Below are 25,880 nucleotides of genomic sequence, written 5' to 3'. Positions count from 1 at the left end.
TGGTCATCTGCCTCAGCAAAAACAAATTTGTTGAAAACCTCCAGTGCTTGAGGTCCTGCCACGGTAAGTAGAATGCAATCTTATGTGCATCCAGTTTGCTATCGAATCTAATGGCTTGCAGATACAACATGAATTATTGTTTGAATAACTGCCACTTGACATTCCCAGTTCAATTCACAGCATCAGGGGGCTTCATACTTTCCATGTTTCCTGTTGATACCAACTCCTGCTACCATGTGATGTTTCTTTTATTGTAATAAAGAAATGTGGGTTATTTTGTATTAAATATATTTTACTAACAATTCACGACCTCCTGGGACATCCATTTTGCATCTAACCAGAGATGTAAAATTCCATCTCCAGCACCCTCTTGGGGTCTGGAGGATCACCAACTCCCAATTACCACACCCTGAAAGGAGAGGACTATAAACAAGCGCCCTAAATTTTACATGGTCAAACCAAAATAAAATTTATATCTTCAATTAAATCAGGAATGTCCACTTTAATTGCATGTGAATTGTTTGATTACAAATTGAATACTTGGAAGCACAAGGGGAAATAAGGTGACTTTTTCCCAAACATTATAGTGGGCACTGTTTTTCCCTTTCCACAGAAGGTGCCCAACCAGTTGGGAACTTCCATAATTTCAGATTTTATTTCAGTTTTCAACATCTGCTATATTTTATCTTTATGGAACCACATTAAGTTCAGCTTGAGTATTTCAAGCCACCAAACTGCCAGGCTTTTGGGAAAGTGAGCTATAGATTTATACTGCTATTTGAATAAAACATGACTACGAATTAGTCCATGTCTGATTTCAATTGCTCTTTAACTGTATACTCCCACTAGAGAAAAAAACAATCTCTCAAGCTCAGAAAATATACATGCTATCATTTTAATTTAACTTTTTTAACTGAGAAATAATCAGCATGAGATAGAAGATGGGCAGCAAATCCATCAAGTCCACACTGACAGCAATCTGAGCAATCTAGTCTGTCCCATTTCCTTTCTGCATTACCTGCAAGCTATTGTCCAAGTTTTCGGTCCAATTCCCCTTTGAAAGCCCGAAAGATTGTTTCTACCACAGGCAGAAATAATAGTATAAGAAGGGCTAGTCAGCATGGATTCCTTAAGGGTAAGTCATGCTTGACTAACCTTCTGGAATTTTTCGAGGATGTGACAAAGAGGGTGGACTTGGGAGAGCCTGTGGATGTGGTGTATTTGGACTTCCAGAAGGCCTTTGATAAGGTACCGCACGGGAGACTAGTGGGCAAGATCAGGGAGCATGGTATTGGAGGTAAGGTGCTGACATGGATAGGAAATTGGTTAAGAAATAGGAAACAAAGGGTTGGGGTAAGCGGGTCTTTTTCAGGATGGCAGGATGTGACGAGTGGAGTGCCGCAGGGATCGGTATTGGGTCCTCAGTTGTTTGTAATTTATGTAAATGATTTGGATGAGGGGATTATTAATAACTTGAGCAAATTTGCAGATGACACGAAACTGGGTGGCGGTGTGGGGTGTGAGGAGGATGTCAGGAAAATGCAGAGGGACTTGGACAGGTTGGGGGAGTGGGCTGCTGAATGGAAGATGATGTTCAATGTAAGCAAATGTGAGGTTATCCATTTTGGGGGCAATAATAGGAAAGCTGAGTATTATTTAAATGGAGACAAGCTAGGGAGTGGGGAGGAGCAAATGGATCTGGGAGTACTTGTTCACCGGTCACTGAAGACTAGCATGCAGGTTCAGAAAGCTGTGAAGAAGGCTAATAGCATGTTGGCTTTCATAAAGAGGGGATTGGAGTATAGGAACAGAGATGCCCTTCTGCAGTTGTACAGGGCCCTGGTGAGACCCCACCTGGAGTATTGCGTCCAGTTCTGGTCTCCAATTTTGAGGAAGGACATACTAGCTATAGAGGGTGTGCAGCGCAGATTTACAAGATTAGTTCCAGGGATGGCGGGGTTGACACATGCTGAAAAGCTAGAAAAACTGGACTTGTATCCAATGGAGTTTAGAAGGATGAGGGGGGACATGATTGAGGTATACAAAATTATCAGGGGGATAGACAGGGTGAAGTCGGATTACTTGTTCCCAACGATGGGGGAGACGAGGACTAGAGGGCATAGTTTAAGAATACAGGGTAGGCCCTTTAGGACGGAGATGAGAAAACATTTTTTTACCCAGAGAAGTGTGAATCTGTGGAATGCTCTCCCACAGAGGGTGGTAGAGGCAGATTCGCTGATTATGTTCAAAAGAGAGTTAGATAAGACTCTAGTGGGCAAAGGAGTTAAGGGTTATGGGGATAAGGCTGGAAAGGGGTACTGATGGTAGTGATCAGCCATGATCTGTAAAATGGCGGTGCTGGCTCGACGGGCCGAAGGGCCTACTCCAGCTCCTATTGTCTATTGTCTTTCAATCAATGCACTAAATCACCAAGATCAATGTATCCATCCTGTGATCAAAACCCATTGCTTTTTTCCTCATGGATTTGATGCATTCTACACAAATAAGCATCACTTTCCTCCTCTTAACATTTCAAGATTCTTGAAATATTATCTTGGAATAAGGTTACACAATTTTACAAAAAAAGTTGGTCAATGTATGCATGGATTGAATACCAAAATATTGCAAAATAGATGTTGTAAATAGTATCTCTAACACCATTTATTCATTAATTTACACGTCGAAGAATGCCTGGAGTATCAGTGTGATAATCACATTATAGTTTGCGATATTACATAAAATGACACATTCATTCTGCCGAATAGCTTTTTCAGGATTCAATTGAAAGAAGTTTTCTCAGCTTAACATTTGGTTCTGAGTTCTCAGGTAATCTTTTGAATGAAATGGGATATCATATTTAGTACTGGTAGACTGAATCTTCTTGCTTCAGAAGGAGAGACAATCATTCAAAGTTGAATCCATCTCTGTAACAAGAAAATTGTCTCCCTCTGCAGTAGGCAGGCACTGTCTGTGTTATGTGACGTTTATGACATTAAGGTTGTGCCCTTTCCATGCCTTCTGTAATGGCCCATGAACAGTTCTGTGGTTCTTTCATCAGTCAACTTTATTTCTTTTCAACTCCGCCTCTATTTCTTATACTCTGTTATTTCTGGTTGCAGCTGAAATGAACACAAAATTGAAAGCTAAATGACACAGTGAAAAATGTATATTTTTTTCCAAAGCAATAAATTTCTCTAATGTTAAAATACTTCTGTAACTAATTGTATTCCCTCTGCTTTAAAATCTAATGAAAGGATTGCAGATGACATGACAGTTGTTGGTGACATCAGCAACAACAATGAGTCGCACTACAGAGAAGAGTTGGGGGAGGTGTAGTGGTTAGTGCAATGCCTTTACAGTGCCAGCGATCAGGACCGGATTCAGATCCTGTACTTTCAGATAGTACAGTTTGTACATTCTCCTTGCATCTGCATGGGTTTTCCCCGGGGGATCAGGATCCCCCCCCCCCACCCATCTTTTAAAACATATCAGGGGTGTAGGTTAATTGGGTATAAACTGAGTGGCATCGACTCATGGGTTGAGATGTCCTGTTACAGTGCTGTCAGTCTAAACTAAATTTAGAGGTGTAAATTCACTTGATATGGGGTGAGAATAACAACTTGAGTTTCAATGTGAATAAGACAAAGGAGATTCTGGTGGATTTCAAGAAGACTTGGGATGACCACCCTCTACTACAGATCACTAAATCTGTAGAGAACACCAAGTCCCTCGGAGCCCGCTTCTATCATGGACGCACATCTCCTCACTTGTCAGGAAGGTGCAACGATGACTGCAGTTCCCGAGAAGACCGAGGTGAACAAGACTACTGGTCACCATCCTGTCAACTTTATGCAGAGGAGCTCTATTGAGAGCGTCCTGACTGTCTACATCATGGAGTGGTACAGGTGCTACAGTGCATTGGATCGGAGGTCAATTCACAACACCATAAGAGCGGCAGAGAGGATCGACATGATCTACCCAGATAGTTGTCTGAAACGGACTCGCAAAATAGTTAAGGACCCCTTTTTTCTTTGGCTTGGCTTCGCGGACGAAGATTTATGGAGGGGGTAAAAAGTCCACGTCAGCTGCAGGCTCGTTTGTGGCTGACCAGTCCGATGCGGGACAGGCAGACACGATTGCAGCGGTTGCAAGGGAAAATTGGTTGGTTGGGGTTGGGTGTTGGGTTTTTCCTCCTTTGCCTTTTGTCAGTGAGGTGGGCTCTGCGGTCTTCTTCAAAGGAGGCTGCTGCCCGCCAAACTGTGAGGCGCCAAGATGCACGGTTTGAGGCGTTATCAGCCCATTGGCGGTGGTCCCCTACCACCCCGCATATAGCATCTTCCAGCTACTCACGTCGGGAAGAGATACAGAGGTATCAGAGTTAGATTGAGAAATAGCTTCTCACAAGCAGTGAGACTGCTGAATGACTGGTGAACTGCTCATAGAAACCCCTAAGAAACTCTACCATTATTTAACAATATTATTTCATTTTTATATACTGTTAATCACTTGTAAATAGTATTCTGAGTCGATATACAGTTTGTGTTTTACACTGAGGAACAAAGATTACCATTTCCTCCAATTGTACTTATACAATTGTATGATAATAATTATCTTGAAAGGATAATTTTTATATTCCTAATAATTCACTTCAACTGTCCACTGGAAATTGGATGAAGAAAATGTTCTAAATGTTTTGAAATTTTCCAACAGTTGCACCAGTTTGCATGCTCTTGCAAGATGTCAACATTTGAACTTATGTCAAAAGCAAGAATGGATCACTCAGATCCTCAAATCCAAATTGCTGGTTTGACTTTTAACTTGAATTCCACACTCCTGCTGAGCCACACTAACCTTTCATCCCTTTGACCATCTTTTTACCTCGGACTTAAAAATACTTAAAATTACTTCCACTGCTCTTTGAGAAAGAGAGATCCAAAGATACACCATCACCTCAATGAAGAATATTACAGTTGATTACCTTTTTTAATGAATAACCTCTTGTTTTAGGATGTAATTTTACTGTGGGGATATTATAAAGTTGCTATGTCAAATCCTTCTTATTTTCCATGATTAAATCTAATATAATAGTGTGTCCAATGTTGGAATGGATTACAAGGGTCAAGTTCCCACAGGATCCAATGATATTTTTATTCAGTAATATTAAGGTTATAAGGCTTAGATTAAAATTAACTATGTATCAGATTGAATTTGTACAAATTGCTTTAGCAGTCTCTAGGAAATGTATAGCAATTTCATGGAAGCCAAATATAGATTTAGGTATGGAAAGATGGAATGCAGAACTTCATAGCTGTATACCACTTTAGAGATCACTTACAGTTTTCAAAATAAATATCATGTATTTTGGAAAATATGGTGGCCATATTTACAAAACATGGGTTTGTACGTTTAAAAGACTCTCTAAAAACCTCATTTCTTGGTAATCTCCAATATTAGATTTGGTAATATAAATGCTCTATTACTTTGGCATTCTCTGGTCAATCTGTCTTTATTCACTTTTTCCTTTATTTTCTCTATCTTGGAGTTTTGGGTGACAGAAGGTGGAAGGATGAAAATGGGGGTTTTATATGACCACTTGTAGCTACAAGGGGGTACGAGAACAGAACTACACACTGAAGTCAGTTTCGTTTTCAGTGGTTTATTCGAAAAAGCCTGCGCTGTGCCTTATAGGGTGGCCATCAAGTCCCACCCCATGACAACATAACCAAGTGCCCATGCACGGCCCCTCTGCCCACGAGGGAAGCAACACCCAGTGGTGCCATCTTAACATGGCTGCTCCGCTGCCGGTTTGCCTGCATCGCTATGTGCGCCTCCATACAACGCCCTCCCCACCCCCAGAACTGGCTCTAGTATCCCGCTACCCTTGGGGATGGTAGGGTCATGCCCTTAGGCAGACCCCCCCAGAGCTTGGGCTGTGCTGGTACGATCTGCTGACTGAGGTCCAGATGTGCTGGTTTCAGCCTGTCTGTTCTGAACAGTTCCTCACTACCCCAGTGTGAAAGTTTTGCACAGGACCTTGAACAGACATTCATAAGGTCATTGGAGGGGGGCGGAATGCGGGCTGCGGTGGATGAATACAAAGTCTGAGGTTGATAAGTCTTTGGGGATGGATGCCGGCCAGCATCTGGAGTGTGAGGGTGGCGGGGGGGGGGGGGGGGTTGCAAAAGAGGCTAACCTGTCCCGTAGGTCCTGTAATGATGCTTTCTCATCAGTGCCTGAATCTCGGGATGATGGGAAGAATTCACCTGGCAGAGTTAGCAGGGCGCCGTAAACCAATTCAGCTGACGATGTCTGTAAATCCTCCTTAGATGCCACCCTGATGCCATGAGGGCTGACTTAACGTGGTAGCAGAAAGGCTCAGTGAATCCATTGGCCTGGGGGTGATAGGCGGTGGTGTGGTGCAGCTTGATGACCAGAAGCTTTGCAAGCTGGGCTCATAGTGCTGATATAAACTGTGCCCCTCTGTTGGTGGTTATGTGGGCTGGTACCCCAATCCTCGCGATCCAATGACAGTGCTCTGGAGCAGAAATCGGTTGAGGTGTCCTTTAGAGGAAGGGCCTCCGGCCATCTCGTGGAGCGGTCTATTACTGTAAAGAGGTACCAGATGTCACGGAAGATAGGCAGTAGCCCCACGATGTTCAACCTGTCTCTTGGAGGGATGAACTGGTAGACCGTGGTCTTGACATGACGGTGAGCTTTGGATGCTTGACACTGGGTGCAATTGTGAGCCATCTGAGTGACTTGTTTTCTCAGGCCTTGCCACATGAACCTCTCTGCTACCATACGGGTTGTGGTTTTTATGGTCGGATGTGTGAGGTCGTGTATGACCTTGAAAACTTGGTGCCTCCATTGCTGAGGCACTACCTGATGCTGTACGCCTGTGGAGACATCACACAGGAGTGGGTCGGCGCTGTCCAGCAGACTGACGTCATCGAAGTGGAGGCCGGTGAAGGCTGTGCAGAAAACCTGCATCTCCTCTTCCTCTTTTTGGGCCTGTGCCAGCTGGGAGTAGTCCAGCTTTGGGGATAAGGACTGGATGGTGGACCGGGAAAGTGTGTCGGCCATGATATTGTTCTTGCCGGAGATGTGCCTGATGTCGGTGGTGAACTCAGACATATAGGATAGGTGGCATTATTGACATGCTGACCAGGGGTCCTTGGCCATGATGAAGGCATGGGTGAGGGGGCTTGTGGTCCGTAAACACCATGAATGGCCTGCCCTCCTGGAAATACAGAAAGTGCCTGATATCCAGGTAGACTGCCAGGAGCTCCCAGTTGAATGCGCTGTATTTGAGTTCGAGGGCGCAGGTGGTGGCTGAAAATGGCCAACAGCCTCCACTGACCTTCAGATTGCTCAAAAACACCCCCGATGGCTGTTACCGATGCATCTATAGTGAGTGCAGTGGGTACGTCTGATTTGGGATGAATCAGCAAGGTGGCGTTGGCCAGAGCATTCTTCATCGTGGTGAAAACTGCGTTAGCCTCCTCTGTCCAAGCGAGGGACTTGCTTTTGGCTGATATCATGGCAAACAGTGGTCTCATGATGCGAGCTGCCCCCTCCCCCCCTCCCCCCCTCCCCCCGCCCCCGGGATGAATCGGTTCTAGAAGTTAACCATTCCCGTGAATTCCTGGAGGCCTTTGAGGGTGTTGGGTCAGGCGAACTGCTGAATGGCTGTGACCTTCTCTGCCGATGGTGCTGCCCCGTTCGCGGTGATAGTGTGGGCCAAGAACTGCATGGAGTCTTTCCTGAATTAGCGCTTTGCTATGTTGACCATAAGTGCAAACACTGACAGGCGGAGATGGTCCTTGTGCTCCTCGTGGTACTTGTTTGCGATGAGTATGTTATCCAGGTAGATGAACACAAAATCCAAGTCTCTGCCCACCGTGTCCATCAAACGCTGAAAAGTTTGTGTCGTGTTCTTGAGACCAAAGAGCATGCGGAGAAATTCGAAAAGTCCGAAGAGGGTTATAATAGCCGTCTTGTCAATATCGTCCAGATGGATTGGCATTTGGTGATAGCCACATAGCAAATCGACTTTGGAGAACATCTTCGCACTGTGAGATTGGCCATGAAGTTCTGTAGATATGAGACCAGGTAGCGATCTGGTGTGGTGGAGTCATTAAGGCGGCAGTAATCCTCACAAGGCCACCAAACACCTGAGGACTTAGGGACACCCACGGACTGTCAGACCTGTGGACTATGCCCAACTTTTGCATCTGGGAAAATACCTATTTGGCTAATTGCAGTTTGTCTAGAGGAGGTCTCCTGGTTTTGGCATGGAGTGGGGGACTCTGGGTCAGTATGTGGTGTAGCACTGTACTGTGGTATGGTGGAAGTGAATTGCGGGCTGAGGATAGCCGGGAATTCATCCAGGATGTGGCTATACTCATCCTAGGGGTGCTCACTGTGGCCACGCTTGGGTCGCGGGCAACAGAAGCTTCAAGTTGGATGGTTTGGGAAATCCAGATGAACACTAGGCGCTTGGTTTTCATGTCCATCAGCAGGCTGTGCGCCTGAAGGATATCACAACCGAGGACCGATGTGCCCACAGCAGCTAGAGTGAAATTCCACCAGATTTTTTTTTATTTTTTAGAAGTTCAACGTTCAGATTTATTGTTTATGCATGACATCACCTACAACCCTGAGATTCTTTCTCCTGCGGGCCAGGTAGAATTATAAGTATTGCAAATAAAAACTGCAATTAAGAAAAGATGCACTTACAAAAGAGAGAGCTGTAAACAAGCAGGTAGTGCAAACAAACTGGGCAATACAGAAAATAAATATTCAATAATAAATGATGTGCAAAGTAAGTGGCCTTGAATGAGTCCCTGATTAAGTTTGTTATTGAGGACTCTGATGGTGGAGGTGGAGCAGCTGTTCCTCGACCTGGTGGTACGTCTTGTGGTACCTAGACCTCTTTGGTGTTGGCAGCAGTGAGAACAGAGTGTGCGCTGGGTGGTGTGGATCCTTGATGATTCCTGCTGCTCTCCAACGTCAACATTCCCTGAAGATGTTCAGGGAAAACCCTCCACAATAGCAAGCCATCCCAATAGTGGGGAGGGTTTTGCCTGTGATGTTCTGGGCTGTTTCTACTACCTTATGCAGGGCTTTCCACTCAGAGGTATTGGTGGCCCCATACCAGGCCATGATGCAGCCGGTCAGCTCACTTTCCATGGCTTTCAATGTCATTCTGAACCTTGCAAACTCCTGAGAAAGAAGAAGCGCTGATGTGCTTTCTTCATGATGACAATGGAGAGGGGATAGCAGGGAGCAGAGGCCCAAATGGCCTGTTTGAATTCAACGTGTCCCTCAGCACATGCTTCTGCAGTCCGGAATGTGATACGATCTGGATGTAACTCCAGAGCACAGCTTGGGGATGGCTCTGGAGCGTGGCAGCTGTCAAAACAGGAGAGCTGCAAGACACCAGATCCTCTTGTTGCCGAGCTGTATTTGCAAGTTGCTTTTCCAAAGGTTTTGATGGTGGTGTTGTTTGCCACCTGGAATGTGGAGCCTTGTGGTCGTGTTCGTGTCTCCAGTGCGGTCGGTGGGATGACACTAAGTTTGGCACCCATATCAACCAGGAATCATCGGCCACTAACGTTATCAGTGACATGCAGAAGGCTATTGATGTGGCAAGCCATCGCAGCCATTAGCAGTGGCTAGCCTGGCCGTTTTCCGGAAACAAGCAAGGTTTCCTGCATTTACATTCCTGTGCCCCCCAGCAATGTTGATAAAAGCACCAGGTGGTGTTTGGTGCCTCTGCCGGCTTGGTGGGGCCTGATTGTGCCCAGTTGGGGTTGGGGTGCGACACCTAGTTTACGGCAGACTCGTTTTCACGTTTCGAGCACCACAGGACATGCACTCTGGCTGCGACCTTGCATGGGTCTGAGAAATCCTCATCTACTAACAGCAGCTGTATGTCGTCCAGCTCGTGATCCAGGAAAGCCTGCTCAAACATGAGGCATGGCTTGTGGCCCTCTGCCAGCGCGAGCATTTCATCTATGAGGGCAGATGGTGCTGTCTCGCAGGCCATCTAGGTTCATGAGCCTGGTGGAATGCTGGTACCTGGACAGGTCTAAGTTACTTAAGAGGAGCTTCTTAAGAGCTGGGAATTTACCTTCCTTCTACTCTGGCTGCGGTCTCTTGGTTGAGGGCACTGACAATGTGGTAGGACATTGTCAAGTCTGAGATGATTGGCCAGAGGTGGAATTGTGCTTCCGCTTGCCCAAACCAAGTGCGTGGGTGAAGCATCCAGAAGGATGGTAGCTTCATAGTCACTGCATTAATTGCTGCAGAGTCCATGACATAAGACTCCAGAATCGTCTGGGCTCGTCGGGATCACCAACTGTAGCAGTAGCTATGAGGTGGAAATGAGAACAGAACTACACGCTAGAGTCAGTTTCGTTTCCAATGGTTTATTCAAAATAGCCCACGCTACGCCTTATAAGGCAGCCACCAAGTTCTGCCCATGTTGGCAGTGACACGATAATGCTGCCGAGTGCACGTGCACGGCCCCTCTGCCCACGAGGGAAGCAAAACCCGGTGGTGTCATCTTGATATGGCTGCTCTGCTGCTGTGACAAACACGGAGCCTGTTCACCTGCATCGCGATGTGCTCTGCCATCAAATGTATAATTTTTTGAAATAAAATAACTTTTGAATTAATGTAATGTACATATTATTGTGATTTAAAGTTCCTAAAATATTTTTTTAAATCATGTATTCAATATTGCAGTAAAATACAAGGACGAGCTAACTTCTCCAAATTGTAATCATCTCCATAACCAGAGATTTTTGGGTCAAACAGTGATTTAATACTTCTTCAATATCATTGGATATCAACTTTGTCCAGCTGGAAAGATCACAGAGACACAGAAAGGCCACAGGTAATGAACTACTGAAGAAGGACCAATTCAAAGTGGTGTCCTTTATTACAATAACTACATTATTTCAATGACCTTTTGAGCACCTATAGTCATTAATGGTGTGACATGAATTCATGTGATATTGAGGGAAGGAGTGGTTATGGTTCAAAATTTATAGGATGCGATACCATTGTCACCCTTTTAATTTGCTTGTATGTTTTGGATATCCTAAGCACTGCAGGATGGACAAGATATTAGACCTTCTTCCACATGCATTTAAGCTTCAGATGTAATGGCTTAGCTCATCCTTATTTTCTAAGAGTGCAGCATGTATTGAGACTAACAGTTTTTGACTAGAATATCTTTGAAGAGCATTTCTTGACAAGAGATTGCAGCAATAAGCTGTACAATTGAACATTAGTGTTGTTTCCCAGTGTTACCGGTAAATGCATCCATCAGTAAAAATAAAGTGGCAGATTTTAACATTTCAGGGAGAAATAGAACTTCAAACAGACACAAACATCATGATAAAGTTTGCACGTTGACATCAAACATGCAATATCTCCCATTTCTCCGAATGTCTATAGATCTTGGCAGCTTGGCTGAAAATGTTTACGGCCTCACAGGAACATTTGCGAGCAGATCCTTAAAGAAGTGAAGAGGACTAGCAAGCCATCTCTAAATCACACAATTTGCAACTAAATTCCAATTACAATTTTTCTTACTCAATCAACACTTTCTGTAAAGTATTTCTGCTCACACCATCTCCCATAACCTGATTCACCTCTCAGTGAAATTTACTTGAGTGGTTTGCTGTAGTGAAGTATACAAATGTGCTGGAGAAACTCAGCAAGTCATGCAGCACCATAGGAAAGGGTAACTAATGTTTCGGGTCTCAGAGCTTCAGCATGGTCAGAACAAAAAGCAGGCAAGCATCTGAATAAAAAGGTGGGGCAAAGAGAGAAGACAGAACAGGGAGAGATATATAGGCCATAGGTGGGAAGGTAGAGAGAAGAAAAGCTGAGAAGTGATGGGGAGAGAAAAACCTCTCACAGAGGGAGAGGGAAGGAAAAGGGTGGGGAGCTGGAGGAAAGAAAATAGAGGGAAAGGGAAAGAGATATTTAGGGAGGGGTTTAACAGAAATTGGACGTCAATGTTAATGCCATCTTGTTGGAGATTGCCCAGTCAGAATACAAAGTATTGTTTCTCCAGTTTGTGGATAGCCTTGATTTAACAGCGCATGAGAGCATGGAAAGATGTCATGGATAAGGCCATGGATAGTACTTGATTTTTAATGATTTTAATTTTATTCTTTTTAAACCTGCAGCACATTAACAGGTCCTTCCAGCCCACAAGCCTGTGTCCCCAAATACATCAGTTAACTTACCATCCCCAAATATTTTTGAAGAGAGGGAAGAAACCAAAATAGCTGAAGGCAACAGATGTAGACATAGGGAGAATATACAAGTTCCTTACAGAGGGTGCTGGATTTGAACTTGGGTTGCTGGCTCTGTAATAGAGTGACACTAACTCAAGATGCAGGCATCGCTGACAGGATCAACATTCACTCACTCTTATTAATTGCCCTGAGTGAGTGGCTTGCCAGGTCAGTTCTGAAAACTCACCACATTAGAAAAGAACATACAAATAAACAAGATGTCCATGGTGACACAGCAGAGAAGAGCTTTAGTCATGAATCTACCAATTTATTGCTTGGGAAAAATTGGATGTATCCTGGGACCTCAGAGATTCTACTTCTCAAGAAAGAAGACAAATCATATGGCAGTAGCAAAAGAGTCTCCCATCTATCTGCCATTGTGAATGTAATCACCAAGATCCTGTCCAACTGTCTCCACGTGATGACCAAAGACCTATTCCTCCAACCAACCTGGGATGACATTTGCCCAGAGGAACAGTAAATATGATGTTCTGCAGGTAACAAGTCCAAAAATAAAATGCCATACTCCATCACAAGCCCACAAAGTGTGATGTTTTATAATCTCAATACAGTCATTGGTTGGGTAGGACCCTCAAATTCAGTTATCTCGTACAGCTGAAATACTGTGCAGATCAGAGAGGTTTTGACAGACCATTGCTGTGACTAGTCAGATTGTCTTATGAGGTAAGTTGTAATGAATGCAAAACAGTTACTGCTTGCTTGGTGTGACCTTGGGAATGTCCTGAGGACATGAAAGGTGTTACATAAGTATGCATATTGTTTATTCTTCTCTTTTTAAGAATTTCAAAAGCTGTATCATTTTATTCTGTCCATTTTTAAAGCAATTTATTTAAAATTGTAAATAGAAATATTCCATTTTTAATGCCTTTCAAACTCACAGGACATCCTAAAGTGCTTCATAGTCATTGAGCCACGTTGAAGCACAATCAGTCTTTTTAACCGGGTGAGTAGAACATCTAATTATGGCATCACACTAAGATTAATGGCTACATCCACTTATCCACGATTGAAAAATATATGTACATTAGGAGAATTCTAAGTGTTTTTAATGTCTCCACTGAAGCAACACACACTTTTGGTATATCAAAGTGTTAATCTGGGTTCATGGTCAAAAGTTGATTTAGGCCTTTGTTCTACATCGTTCTGAGCCAATGTCTTGCTTCATTTACCTTTTATTCCTTTAAGGAATGCAACAAATTTTCATTACCCATCCTGAATTAAAATGATTTGCTATTGGATTATGGCTTATTCAAGAAGACATCATCTTCAAGGTCTCTCAAAGAAAATTTAGGAAACTAGGTGGCAAGTAAGAGGAAAGGACCTCTTTAGTCAATGTGCTTGCAAGTCAATGAACAAGGAGACACCACACTTAAATGCACAGCATTTACTCTTCTGAGGACTAGAAAACTCAGAGTTTTCTTTAGCCAATCGCCTTTATTTATTACACAGACCTGTGGGAGGCCTGTCACTTCTGCAGAGGTTCAAGGAGCACTCGAACATACAACTGCATGGATTTAAATTCTTCACTGCTGTGCCAGAAATAGTCTAGAAGTATTGTGCTCTCTTCAGGTTCCACCTAAACTGGTGAACAGAATTCTGAATTAGCTGCTGCTGCTTTGGAGGCAAGTTGGTGCTCATTTAGATGTTAAAGTAAACAAATTCAGTGGATCTATGGTAAATTTTAACAGCATATATTTTAATGTATGAAGCCTGACAAGAAAGAACATAGAACACTATAACACAGTACACGTCCTTTGACCCACAGTGTTGTGTCAAACTCGACAAACCTAGTTCACATCAATCCAATTCTTCCTAACCTCACAGCCCATAACTTTATCAATTTCTCTAACGACCCTGTGCCCATCTAAAAGTCTTTTAAAAAGTCCTAAATCCACCACCACTCTCAGGAACCCACCGCACTCTGTGGACAACTTAGCTGTATCGTCCCTCCCTCCCAAACATTCCTTCACTTGTGTGGAGGATTGGTATCGATCTTCAATCGAGGTTCCCGATCAGCAGCTTACTCTTCTGAGGACTGGAAAACTCAGAGTTTTCTTTAGTCAATTCCCTTTATTTATTACACAGGCCTGTGGGAGGTCTGTCACTTCTGCAGAGGTTCGAGGAGCACTCGAACATACAACTGCATGGATTTAAATTCTTCACTGCTACATTATATTAACCAATCTCAAAACAGTCACCCCCAAGGCAGCAAGCATTATCCATCAGCATTAAGCAAATGCAATGTCCATTTATTTGAGGCAACATTTCATGGACCAATCACGCAGATGTGTCCCCTTTTCTATTTTTAGTTTTGATTCCTTTAATTACTATAAATCGCAGGATTCCAGATAGAAACAAGACTATTGGAAGTATCAGCCAGGTTCAGCAACGCACATCCCAAAGCCTCTCGCTGTCCTTGGTCACAGCTGTTAGAATTTAAGCTTGGCTGTCGTTGCCAGGCAACACAAATCCAATCCCCCCCTCCCCCCACTGCCCTAATGTCTCAGCTTAAGCATTAACCATGTATTTATATATTATTATTTTGGTTAATTAATTAACGTGCAATAATCAACACCAATCTAAACTAGAAAGATTCTTACCTCTACACTCACCTCAAACAGATATCATCTGGTGTTGCTCAGAGAAAAAGGTGCTGGTTGACCATCGTATCCATAATCTTATACACCTCTATGAAGTTGCCACTCAAAAGGAGAAGAATTTAGGGTATGGGTGATCCATGGGACTGGGCATTAAAAAAACATAACTGAAAGGGCAAAACTATCAGCTCAGAGTTCCTGTATTTTGATGTTGAAGCTGATAATAGATGAAGGTATGAAATGAGGGGTTTTTTGCATTTTTTGATTAAAAGAAAATCACTGCAGAACTTTGATGGGATATTCTTGGGGAAATCATCCTGTAAGCCAAATGGGTGGAACTTGGTAACAAGAGTATGTTCACTGATGAGATTGTATTATGGACCATCCCCCTCCTCCCAAACAGTCAGCTACAATTGGAGGAACAAATATGTAGGAAGATTACAGAGAGCAGCAGGAATAATAAAGTCCTTATAGTGGATGATTTCAACTTTCCTCATATTTTCTGTGATCCTCACAGTGCGTAGATCTTAGATGCAACAGAATTTATTAAATTTGCCCAAGGAGATTATCTCAAAGAATATGCAGATAAGACAACTCAAGAGGGAAACAGGGAAGGCAAGTGACTGAGGTGTCAGTCAGAGAGCACTTTGAGATCAGTGACCAGAGCAGAGGGAATAGATTGTGACCAGTTAATATTATTATCCTCTCCAGCACTACTGATGTAAACCAGTATCATGCCCAAAGCTTAAAATGAGCATTTAGAGGCAATTAATATGTTGTTCAGTTGTTTATTCAACTGGCATTACAAAAGAGTGTTATAGATTTGTGGTTAGAAAATGCATTTCCAAAGCAGTTCTTGGCTGGAATTCAACACAGCGTGGTTAAAGATCATGTCACGAAGTTTAAAAGATAACAATCAACAGAGATTGTCAGTTTCGAATTGGAAAAATAAGGTGTCTTTCCTCTGTGCTTGCCTATTAATGAGAGGATGATGTCAGAAGATTGATCTTAAAAATAAGGGGACTGTATTCAAAACTTGCAAATTCTTGGCCTTTAAATATACTTAAAATCTTTTTGGGGCAAAAGAACTGCTTGGTATGAAAACAAAAGCGGTGCTTCATGACAGTTTTAGAAATGAGGATTCACTTTGAGGTCAGGCTAAGTAGTGAGGTAAAAGATAAAGGCCGGGAGTGGAACTAGAAATACTACAATTGCTGAATTGTTGATAGATTGTACCAGTTTTGAAATTTTTGATTTTATACTGCAGTAAAGTTTGGAGATGCTCAATATATAGGGTTGGATGGAAAACTATTGAAGGTGGTATAAACACCAAAGCAGTTAAAACCGAGGTAGAAAAAAATTGTGAAAGATAATTAGCCCATGAGCTATTTGAGTGGAGTCACTGGTTGCTCAAGGTTCATATTTTGGTAAAGGAAGAGAGAATTTGAGTAATGGAAATGCAGAGACTGGAATGGCAAATGACAGCCAAAGTGTCATGGCAATATTCTGAAAAATAAAGTCCTTTGAAAGAAAATAAGAAACTCATCACTTGACAGATTGATGAGAGTATTTGACATTAAACTTTCATTGATTCTCTCCACAGATGCTGGTTAACCTGTTGAGTGTTTCTAACATGTTTTAACCCTCACATGACAGGTGAAAAAATAACATTGTGACTGTGCTCAAAACAATATCTTGCTATTTAGCAATGTTGTGTGGAAGCTTCCAGAAAATACTTAAAACATGATAATTATTGCAACATCAGTAAGAGGTTTCCAGGTGATAATCATCTTCCAAGCTATTAAGGCAAAGCAATTCACTATTAATGAAGAACGAGCTCCCACAAGCAGCAATGTGGCAATGATCAGATAGCATGTGGTGTTATAGATAGAGAATCAGATATTACCCAGTAGATCAGTGCCCTCTGTCATAATAGTGTCACAAGATCCTTGGTATCCATTGGGAGGACAGATAACCCATTAGTTTAATATCTCCTTTGAAACACAGCACCTGGATACCCACCAAAGCTTCTGATTAAAATGAACCTGGCAAGGTTATCACCATACTGCTGTGGAACAACTTGTACACAAGGCACAATTTAGCAGACCAAGGGAAGTTAGTCCTGACAGGGATAATAGCACAAGTTGCTAAAATTACATTGGATAAGAAAGATTTTTCTTCCTGAACAAGTGCATATACTCCATGTTTCCACTTTCTGGGACTGGTTTTATACCCAACCACCAGCTGATTCATAGTTTACCCGTGGCCCAAGTCTGGAGTATACAGTACATTATAAAAGGTTAAAAATGGCCAGATCTCCAGTTTGATTTTCATCCTTACCGGTCTGAAAATGACAGTTCAAAGGGTTAAAATACATTATAGACCTCTCCTAGTGACTGGAGAATGTCATCACTTCAAGAATGAATGTTGCTGTCGTGGGAGAAGAAAGGAGAGGTACTTCCAGAATCAAAGAAACTTGAAGAATAATGTCCGAAAGAGGCATGTTCTTTGCACAAGGGGAACACAGGGAATCTCCAGGACAGCAGCTGAGCACTCAGAGAAGGAGCCTACCAGGAAGTTTAAGAAGAAAATCTGCCAATGCTGTGGTCAAGTACAATGTACAAAGTGTTAAAGAAACTCAGCAGATCACACATGGTGTATAGGAAGTAAATGGTAACCAATGTTTTTGGCCTGGGCCATTTGTCACTTATATTGCGGGTGTATGCTATCCTTTACTTCTCACAGATGCGGCGTGACGTGTGGAGTTTCTCCAGTACTTTTGTTCATTTCCAAAAAAAAAATCATTACCTGCTCTTTGGGGAAAATCTGCAATGCTAGAAAATCCCTTTCTCTGCTCTGCCTGAGCCTGCAGACTGAAGGAAAAGGAGATAGCATCATTTTGTATCTCGTGTTTGAGTGTCCTCCATTATGTAGCAGCATCGGCAAACTGTAGCTGTCATGTAAGTTATAGGCAGCAACATCAATTGATCTCAGAGAGAGAGGAAGCTGAAAAGCGACTGCAATCTTGATTCCTGCAGATAAAGAAGTCAATGACTTGTTGAAAATTATATTTAAATTTTGCATAAGGTCTGGATTTCACTTGGAGTGTTGGCATTTTAAGTAGCACAGCTTCAGGATTAATGGAGTTGGTAAATCTGGGTAATAATATGAATAAATAAGAACTATCATTTTCAGACCGATAAGGATGAAAATCAAACTGGAGATAAATTTTGACCATAGGAGCATAATTTTGAACATTACACAATTGTCGGCAGAATAGATTTATGCTGAATTTGAATGCAGATGAAAATCCTGTCAGAAAATTTCCCTCCTAATGATGAGATCCAGAATAGTATAATTTAGTTTGACTACTTTTAGCTAGTTTTCATAAGGAATTTCAACGTGAGTACATTTTGAAGATGCGTGTAATCTCACATAGAATGAACTATATCTGCTTTCTAGGTGTAGAATAGTCTTGCGATACAAGAAACATACAATAGTTCCGCTCTACTGTACTTTCTACATAGCTCACAGATGCAGTAAAATGTTATGGTGTAATAGAGGGTATGTGTTGTGTAAGTCAATGTTGTAATAGATTATACATTTGTTGGAAACTGGACTCAGTTATCTTAAGACTATGGATTAATACAGCATTTTACAAATTCAGGTATATAAATAGTCAGGGTATCAAAGGTTACAGGGAGAAGGCAGGTGAGTGTGGCTTAGTGGGAGAAAGGATCGGTTCATGATGGAATTTCAAAGCAGACTTAATGGGCCAAATGGCACACTTCTGCTCCGACATCTTAAGGTCTTATGATAACTTAATTTCTGTCTACATCAGTTATGTATTTTTATTTTCACTCTATAAAGAACACTGCATGAGTTGCTGAGTTTTTCCAGCATTTTTGTGTAAACTATAATCTGCAGACTTTCTTGTTTAAATCCACTCGTGATGTTGGCTCAGTTTCAAGTTCCAGTTTATCATCATCCAATTGTACAAGTCCAAACTGATAAAATAGCATTCTCCAGTTCCTTGGTGCAAAAACATGCAAACACATTCAGCCATAACACACATACAATCAAACAATGCACATACAATAGATATATACTTAGTTACAAAAATAAATATTACTCAATAAATAGCAGACTCTAGGAAGGTTTGTATGAGTAATTAGTCAGTTGTTCAGCGGTCTCATTGCCCATGGGAAGAAGCTGTGTCTCTGCATGATAGTTCTCGCTCAGATACTCCTGGATCTCTTTCCCGATGGCAATAGATGCTGTGTGTGGTAGGGGTCCTCAATGATTTTGCGAGCTTTCTTCAAACAACGATCCTTGTAGAGCACATTGATTGGAATTGGGGGTGAAGGGAGGCTCCAGCAATCCTCTCTACCACTCAGGTTCCGGTGATGCAGCTGGCCAGGATGGTCTCAATAGAGCTCTTGTGAGAAGTTGACAGGATGGTGGCTGGTAGGCTTGCCTGCTTCAGTCTTCTCAGTAAATGCAGTCACTGTTGCACCTTCCTGACTTTTGAGATGTGTATCCAGGATAGGTCACTACTTAAGTGAACTCCAAGTTACTTTGGTCTCTCCACTACCAAACTTTTAATGTGTAGCAGAGTGAACATCACTGCTCCTCCTGAAGTCCACTATAATCTCCTCCATGTTGCACTATATCATGAGATTTTTCACCACTTCTCTATAGTGCAACTGATTTTTTTTTCTGATGAGGTCAACTAATGTTGTGTCACCTACAGATTTGGTAACACTGTTGCAGATAAATCTGGAGTTGCAATCATGGGCCAGTAGCATGAACAAGAGCAGGTTGGCCACACAGTGCTGAGGTGCACTAATGCTCCGCTGACAAGGCTCAGCATTCTGCTGTTGACATGGTTTCTCTTTCTTTCATTCTCTTACAGAAATGGAGGACATGCTCATCCTGCCCTGCTGAGCACGTCTTCTGCTCTTTATTTTGCAGTACTTACATTCTTTTGTTGATGTTCTTTGCCTGCCCTCCCACTTTCTAACTGCTCATGCACCAGTTGTCCTTATTTGCAGCTCGTCTCATAATTAACCCACTTCTAGCATGTTAAAGACACCCTCCTCACTCACCTTCCCTGCAGTTTCACATGCTTCCTTTATCTCCATCCCTCTGCAACATTGACCTTGATTTTACTCCCATAGATACAGCCTGACTTGCTGAGTTTTTTTGTTTTAACTTTAGTGCATGCTACGTTCTTCTCTTTCTTTTGTGAATCTAAAATTTCCATTTTTTTTTCCTCTGTCGAAGCAACTGCTATGCATGAAGTGGGTTTGTATATGTGGCTGCCGTCAAAGAATCTGCCTGTAGTGGCGAAGGACCACATTCAGTCTCCAGCAGCAGCTGCAACCTTGTGTGTTGATTTGATTCGGAGGTGTAGAAATGAGATTATATGGTAGGAGATTACATTCGTTGAAGTGAGAGAGTGCCAGTATGAAAACACACTACAGCCCACTGAACTTGTGTTCATTTTAAACTAAAACCCTGCATCTTTATTCCCCTCCTCAATCACTGCACCCCTTGACTCTACCACATGGGAACACTCAGGGCAAATGTGCAAAACTTCACCCAGTGAACTATGAGACATCAGCTCTGCAAGCTGTCCCTTGGTGCCTTCCTTTTCTCAGAAATGTCACATGTGTGTGATTCTCTCACCTACATCATTTATTGTTAAACTTTTACGAATGATGCAAGTCGATCAGTGTCAGATTGGATTCAGTTTTAATTGTGTGAAATACAAAAGTCTGCAGATGCTGTGATGGACGTAAGAACACATTGAAATTCTGGAGGAACTCAGCCGGTCTTTTCAGCAACCACCTTCAAGGTCGAGGATGATGGTCTTCATTCCCATGGGCTCTAAAGTGCCATACAAGTCCAATCTTGGAAAGTGGCCCACTGAGCAAAGATACCTGTGTGTGTATTTGTTTAGCATGTACTTGACGTTGTACTCCAAGAAACACACAATACTTCACAAATCAACCAACTAGTACCAATGACATGAAAACCATGACGATTGGAGCTGATGGATTTGTTGCAGCCTTCACAATTGTTTGGTTTGAAGTATCTTTGTCCGCCTGTTCCACTGTTGAAGTCTTGGCTGGGCTCTTCTTTGTCAGGGATTTCATCCTCAACATTATCACTATGGGTGGCCCTTCCAGGATCCTAGCTCTCGGGATCTCAGGGCCACCACAAGGTGATAATCCATAGAGAAGCTTCCATAGGAAACAAAGATATATTGCCAACATTTTGGGCCTGAACTTTTCTTCAAGGAATAAACAGAATGAGCCTAAAGCAAAAAAAAATATCAGAAAGTCTCAGAATTCAGACAATGCTGGCTGGGAGAGGAATCCTGACCAATAAAAGGTGTTGATTGGATATGATAAGGGATGAAGTAGATAATTTATCGTGTTTGTGTGAAAGGAAACATGGAAAGGAGAGATAGAGCTGGGGAAAGGTAAAAGGGGAAGAAGTGAGGGGGAATGATGTTTAACGAAAGTCACAGAAATCAATATTAATGCCATCTGGTTAGAAGATGAGGTGTTGTTCCTCCAATTTGTGGGTGGTCTCAGTCTGGCAGTTCATGAAACCATGCCAGCAAAGGAATGGGACAGGGAATTGAAATGGGTGGCCACTGGGAGATCCACACTATTGCGAACAAGGTGATCTCACAGTCTGTGTCCAGCCTCTCCGATGTGAAGGAAACCACAACAGGAGCACCAGATCCAGTTGGTGACCCCTGCAGATTCACAGGTGAAATGTTGCTTCACTTGGAAGAACTGGTTGGGGCTCCAAAGGGTGGAGAAGTGGGCACAAGGGGAGCATCTCCTGCAGTCACACAGGTAGGTCCTAAGGGGGTGATTAGTGAGGAGGGAGGAGTGGACAAGGGAGCCACAGATGGATAGGTCCCTGCGGAGAGAGGAATATGTGTATAGTAGGTGGCAAAAATGGTTGAGGAGAATGTATTGGATGCAATGATTGGTGGGATGGTAGGTGAGCACAAGAGGAATCCTGTTCTTGTTACGCCTGGGTGCAGAGTGAGCTATGGCAGATGTGCAGGTAATGGAGGATATGCGGATGAGCGCTGAGTTGATGGTGGTAGAGAGAAAGCCAGGTTGTTTGAAGAAGGCGGGCATCTGATGATCTGGCATGGAAGTCCTCATCCTGAGTGCAGATGCAAAGGATACGGAGGAATTGAGAGAGTGAAATTGAATTCCAACAGGGGGCAGGGTGGGAAGAGGTGTAGTTGGTGGGTTTGTAGAAGATGTCTGTCGATAGTTTGTCTCAGTAGATGGAGACAAAGATTTAGAAAAGGGAGAGTGTTGCTAGAGGTGGACTAAGTGAATTGAAGGTTGGGGTGGAAGTTGGCAACAAAGTGGATGAGGTCAACAAGCGCATCATTGGTACATGAGGCATCAATGTAGCAGAGGAAGTGTTGAGGGACTTTGCCTGCATCGACTTGTAGCCTGGATTGCTCCACATAGCCAACAAAAAGGCAGCACACAGTAGCTGGGACCGATGCAGGGAACTGTGGCTACCCCTTTGAACTGGAGAAAGTAGGATGTCAAAATTATTGAAGGCGAGGACAAATTCTGCCAGCCGGAGGAGGGTGGTGGTGGAGGGGGAAATGGTTAGGTCTATTGTCCAGAAAGAAATGAAGGGGTTTAAGGCCTTCTGTATGGCAATTGGATACCCATGGTAAACACGAGGCAATTGAGTTCAGGAAACTGGAAGTGGTTGAAGTGACACAGGGCGTGTGAAGTTTCTGGGATGTAGCTGGGGAGGGACTGGACAGGGGACAAAACAGAATCGGAGCGGAGACCAATGCAATGGGTCAGGAGCATGTGGACACGATGAGTCTGGCAGGACAATTGGGTTTGTGGATCTTGGGTAGGAAGTAGCAATGGATGGTACTGGATTGGGAAACAATAATGTTGGAGGCCATGCTAGGGAGGTGACTAGAAGTGATGAGGTCAGAGATGGTGTGTGATGCAGTGGTTTGATGAGTTTTGGTGGGGTCCTGTTGGAGGGGTAGGTATGAGATGGTGTCTGAGAGTTGTCATCTAGCTTTGGCAAGATAGCATTCAGTGTGCCAGACCGCAACAGCATCACACTTGTCTGCATGTTTGATGGTGAGGGTTAGACTGGCACAGAGAGAGTAGAGGGCGAAGCATTCCGAGGCAGTGAGATTGGAATGAGTTAGGGAAGTTGTGATGTTGATGTGGTTGATGACACAGCAGCAATTGGAAATATAAAGGTCCTGAGCAGGCAGAAAACCAGAAAGAGGTGTCCAGGAGGAGGAAGACAGAGGGAAAAATGACCTGTTGTGGGGGGGGGGGGGGTGGGCTGGGTAAGAGAATCGTGGCTGTGGAAGTAGGCAAGTTTTAATTGTGGTTGCTGCAAGAACAAGACAATTCTGCAGAAGGGGATGTTCTGGATCACAGCTCCATATTTACCACATTGAAGAAAGAAATACATAGGAATGATCATTGCCTGCAACTGTTAAGAGCAGAGGTCAATTCAGTACTCAAGTTTTAAAAGGAGCATTTGGATTTCACTGTGTGTTAATGGACGAGACTTTTAATTCTTGCACCCAAGTCCAATCCACATTGATGGAATTCAAACTGGCCCTAACTGTAAGCTACATGAAGCTAATGTTGGGTCAGTATTTGCAACCTGCAACCATTTCAAGGTAAGTTTCTAGTTAAGGGAAACCATGCACAAGGCTTTCCTGCAGCTGAAGCATGTTATTGAGATCAGGAAATACCCTTCCATCTCTCACATTTGATCTTTCTGTGCTCCTACCTCCTTGATGATGCTTTATTTGACTCGGGCAGATATTTTACCTAAGAAATGGGAGAAAAGAATAGGCCTGCTGGATCTGCTGTACTGGTAGCATTGCCACTGGTGCATATCCAGGAGAAACAGAGAGCGGAGACACAGCACTGTTTCACAGGGCCCTGATGCTTGGTGGCAATGCCGACAGCCCTATAAAACTTTATTATAATAGAATTTGGCAGTGTGTTTTGTTAAAAATCAGTGCACCTATGGAGATTCATGACAAAGGTTGCAGTTCACATGCTTAGCAGTAGACCACGAGGGTTGCTACCTCTGCGGGAAACACTGGTCCGGCACAGGGGCACCAGAGCAGGAGAACAAGCTCCTCTCGCACTATGGCGTAAGACAAGCCTGGGAGAGGATCGTACAGAGAAGGAGACCACAGCAGCAAACTATAAGAGGGTCAGACACCAAAGGACTCAGACCTGAGGTTTCCCAGCTACAAGGTATTGGGACCAGGATTCCTGAAGGTGCTGATGGCTTCTGACAGGTGCTGGCAACTTTCTGATTGTATCTAAGGCTCAGAGTTTGAAAGTGGTGTTCATCTACTGGTGCAGACAGGAGACCATGCAGCTGCAGAAGCTACAGGACTGCTGAAGATGAATCCAGATACTTGATGTCTCCAAAGGACTCTCTTGCTTGTTGTTGGGAGTGTCAGGCTCATGGCCCCTCTTTGTGTGCCTTTAATGGCAAACAACAGTTAACAAGTTTTGTGTATTATGTACATGATAATAAAGGAACCTGAAAAAAAAAATACAGAGGTGACCAAGCAAGGCAATGGAGGGGATCCATGGTAAATATTATGGGCTTGTTTTCTTTGCAGCAAAGGTTGAGAGGAGGAAAATTTAAAGAAAAAATACTGCAGCTGTTGGAAATATGAAAAACATTTAAATAAAAAAAATTCTAAAAACACACAGCAAGTCAGGCAGTAATTGTAGAGAGTTAACAAAGTTAACGTTTCAGAGCCAAGCCCCTCCATCAAGCTGAGAGATTTGATACAAGTGCATTGATCACCACTGGACAAGATGCACAGAGGGAAACTGCACCTAATGATCAGATGGTTCTTGGAGCAGAGGGCACAGATTTAAAATGTTGAACAGGAGACCCAAGATTTCAGGAAGAGCTTTTTTTTTCCTTAGAAGCAATGTTGTGATTTGAAATTCACTCCTAGAGCAATGATGAAGTGCGGTTTTACTAAAAGACAAAGGTATACTTTATCAAGACTTCAAAATCATTCCACTAACAAATTCAACATACTCCACCAACTTCGGCTTCAAATAGTGCAGATGTTGAAATCAATGGTGTTCATAAACAAGCATCACAGGTATTGTGATGGTGGTTTAATATGCGCCTGTTGTTTCCTCTGTTAGGAGAACATGCTTGGTGTGCCAAGCTTTGACAAAAATGGTCATATCATCAACAAGGGGGAATCCAAAATTAGGAGAACCTATTAAGCAGCCTGCAGGTCGTAAAACTTTGCTGTAGTTAACAAAGGGGAAAATATTGTGGAACCTATTCGAAAATACAAAAATACATTTAAAAAAAATATAAAAGCCTTGATGGATGTTCTCGAAAGTTCGACTCTGTACACTAGTGGACCTTTCTCAACAAGTCCAGTGTGACTGGGAGAAAGAGTGAACATGCAGATTGCTTTCTCAAACTGACTGTGCCACTGCATTTACTTAGATTCCAATGATTACAGAGTCCATGTGCTTTAAAACCATGGATGGTTATAACATACAAAGGTCCTCCAAAGAAAATAACTCTAATATAGAACACAATACTCTCATTGGACCATTCTGTGGAACAAGTTTAGTGCGATTGGCCTTTTTTTTTTATATATATCTATAGATAAAGCCAGAATTCTGTTTTCCCAACTTGTTCTGCCAATTTTAGTGATTTATGCAGGTATTTCCAAGTCTTTCAGTTCCTTAGATATTCATTGTGAATGTATTACATGTCCTCATCCTTCCTCCCATAATACACCATGTGCCTGTGCATCTGTCCTATCTTTTCCCAAAATATGGAGACATTTTAGAAACATAGAAAACATTAGAGCACAATACAGGCC

This window comes from Narcine bancroftii, chromosome 4 (assembly GCF_036971445.1).
Source record: "Narcine bancroftii isolate sNarBan1 chromosome 4, sNarBan1.hap1, whole genome shotgun sequence".
NCBI classification, from domain to species: domain Eukaryota; kingdom Metazoa; phylum Chordata; class Chondrichthyes; order Torpediniformes; family Narcinidae; genus Narcine; species Narcine bancroftii.
This window is presented reverse-complemented; position numbering follows the sequence as displayed.